At 46.7% G+C, this 3,222-nt stretch overlaps 1 pseudogene; it reads right to left on the bottom strand.

Annotated features, from left to right (window-relative positions):
- Window positions 1-413: 413 nt before the first annotated feature.
- LOC111172926 (heat shock cognate 71 kDa protein pseudogene) lies at window positions 414-2,826 on the bottom strand (annotated as a pseudogene).
- Window positions 2,827-3,222: the final 396 nt, after the last annotated feature.

Raw genomic sequence — 3,222 nt, 5'->3', positions numbered from 1 at the left:
GGCTAGTTTTTCAATCAGACACTAATCTAGTTGTCCCCTGAAGGTATTCCTGTAGAGATGATTCATATCTTTAAATAGTTGACTTTAGGTAAAGGAGGTTATCCTGATCCTTTAATAACAAATAACTAGGGCTTCCTTGGTGGCGCAGTGGTTGGGAATCCGCCTTCCAGTGCAGGGGACACGGGTTCGAGCCCTGGTCCGGGAGGATCCTACGTGCCGTGGAGTAGCTGGGCCCGTGCTCCACAACTGCTGAGCCTGCGCTCTGGAGCCCGCAAGCCACAGCTGCTGGGCCCGCGTGCCACAACTACTGAAGCCTGGGCACCTGGAGCCCATGCTCCGCAACGAGGGAGGCCGCTGCAGTGAGAGGCCCGCGCACCGCAGCGAGGAGTGGCCCCTGCTCGCCACAACTAGTGAGAGCTCACATGCAGCGACGAAGGCCCAACGCAGCCAAAAAAGAAATTAAAGAAATTAAAAAAATAGAAAAACAAATAACTAATAGAGTTTGTTATTATTTAACAGGTAGCATGTTTACATAACTAATATTTATGAATTGCCCCCTTTTTTATGGTGCCAATTTTAAATACAGTTTTATTTAAGACATTGTATTTTCCACTTATAATACAGTGCTTATAAAGTGCAATGTTATTTCCTTTCCCTGTGTGCACATTCCATGTTCAAGTATCAAGAATGCCCAGTTTGCTATAGCAGCTCAACTTTAAAACTGCCATGGAATTTGCTACAAATTTGGGTCCTTCAGTGTTTTGTGGAACAATGCTAAACCTATGCTAGGCTGACTTAATCAACCTCTTCAATGGCGGGCCCAGAGGAGGCGCCACCAGATGGAGGAACTCCACCACCAGGGAAGCCCCCAGGCATTCCTCCTAGCATGCCTCCTGCACTCTGGTACAGCTTGGTAATGATGGGGTTGCAGACTTTTTCCAGCTCCTTCTGCTGATTGATGTTCAGATTCTTCCTTCTCTGCAGTCTGATTCTTATCCTTGAAGTTTCTCATCCTCAACAGTAGCTTTCACGTTGAAAGCATAGGATTCAAGAGAATTCTTCGAAGACACCTTACCCCGCTGCTTCTCATCTTCAGTTTTGTACTTCCCTGCTTCCTGAACCATGCGTTCAGTGTCTTCCTTGCTCAAATGGCCCTTGTCATTAGTGATGGTAATCTTGTTCTCTTTTCCTGTGCTCTTACCCACAGCAGAGACATTGAGGATGCCATTGGCATCATTATCAAAAGTGACTTCAATCTGAGGAACACCATGGGGGGAAGGAGGCACGCCTGTGAGTTCAAAGTTGCCAAGCAAGTTGTTATCCTTGGTCATGGCACGCTCACCTTCATAAACCTGAATGAGTGTACACTGAGCTGGTTGCCAGAGTAGGTTGTGAAGGTCTGCATCTGCGTCTGCTTGGTGGGAGTGGTGGTGTTGCGCTTGATGAGGACAGTCATGACTCCACCTGCAGTTTCAATTCCAAGGGAAAGAGGAGTGACATCCAACAGCAGCAAGTCTTGAACATTTTCGTATTTGTCTCCAGATAAAATGACTGCACCATAAGCAACAGCCTCATCAGTAGAAGGCTGTAGAAGTCTCAGAATCTTGGGGATGTGGGTTGAACCACCCACCAGTACAATATCATGGATGTGACACTTGTCTAGCTTGGCATCCTGAAGGGCTTTCTCGACAGGGTCCAGTGTGTCACGGAACAGGTCAGCATTCAGTTCTTCAAGTCGGGCACGGGTAATTGAGGTATAGAAGTCAGTTCCTTCACAGAGGGAATCAATCTCAGTACTGGCCTGGGTGCTGGAAGAGAGAGTGCACCTAGCATGCTCACAAGCAGTATGAAGGCGACGGACAGCCCTCTTGTTCTCACTGATGTCCTGCTTGTGCTTGTGCTTGAACTCTGCAATGAAATGGTTGACCATTTCGTTGTCAAAGTCTTCTCCACCTAAGTGGGTATATGTAGATTTGACCTCAAAGATTCCATCCTCAATAGTGAGAATTGACACATCAAAAGTGTCACCACATAAATCAAAGATCAGCACATTTCTTTCTGCTCCGACCTTTTTGTCTAAGCCGTAGGCAACAGCAGCAGCAGTTGGCTCATTGATGATTCTAAGTACATTGAGCCCAGCAATAGTTCCAGCACCTTTGGTAGCCTGACGTTGAGAATCATTAAAGCAAGCGGGTACTGTGACAACAGCATTGGTAACAGTCTTCCCAAGGTAGGCTTCTGCTATTTCCTTCATCTTGGTCAAAGCCATGGATGACACCTCCTCTGGATAGAAACTTTTTGTCTCTCCCTTGTATTCTACTCAAGCCTTAGGCCTGCCTGCATCATTCACCACCATGAAGGGCCAGTGCTTCGTATCAGACTGGACAACAGCATCGTCAAGTCTTCGTCCAGTGAGGCGTTTGACGTCAGAAACCGTGTTGGTGAGATTCATTGCGACTTGGTTCTTTGCAGCATCACCAATCAATCGTTCGGTATCAGTAAAGGCGACATAGCTTGGGGTAGCTCGGTTCCCCTGATCATTGGCAATTATTTCCACCTTTCCATGCTGGAAGGCACCCACACAAGAATAGGTGGTGCCAAGATTAATGCCAACTGCAGGTCCCTTAGGCGTGGTTGCTGGAGCGTAGGCCCAGGTCCGCTGCAGGAGAAAATGGCAATCTGGAAAGCTGCTGCCGCATTCAATGAGCCTGCCCCATATTAACAAGCATGACTGAGTGCCTACGTAATACGTCCTGAGGAGTACTAATTCTCTGATCTTCGAATCTTCATTAATTAACCTAATAATATTATGACTGTAGAGAGCAAGGATCTACAACTTGTGTGTGTGTGTGTGTGTGTGTGTGTGTGTGTGTGTGGTTCGTTCTGTTTGGTCATTTGCCCTCACATGCCTTCCTCCAGCATCTTTCTTCCTACATCTCAGGTCTCTTTACATTCTATCCTTGACCACATCTCCCTCTCTGTATTTCTTGGCATTCAAATTTCCTTCATTCCTTCCTACTTTTTTTTTTCTTTTCTGTTATTCCTTATTCTTCCTTGAGACAGTTTCACAAGCATCTTCACCATCTCTTCTCTAAGCAGATGACCAACCCCAGAGGGAAGATCCTATCACAAGCCATCATTTTCCCTGGGCTCTGGGCTACAGTTTGTCAGTTTGTACGACTGCATTTGTTGGTTCAGCATGGCACTTTGTGTGGCAAGCAT

The sequence above is a fragment of the Delphinapterus leucas genome, chromosome 8 (assembly GCF_059928025.1).
Source record: "Delphinapterus leucas isolate spDelLeu-1000000601 "Yukka" chromosome 8, BTC_Dleu_Yukka2, whole genome shotgun sequence".
Lineage (NCBI taxonomy): Eukaryota > Metazoa > Chordata > Mammalia > Artiodactyla > Monodontidae > Delphinapterus > Delphinapterus leucas.
Note: the sequence above shows the minus strand (reverse complement) of the source record. Positions and strands in the feature narration are given on the sequence as shown.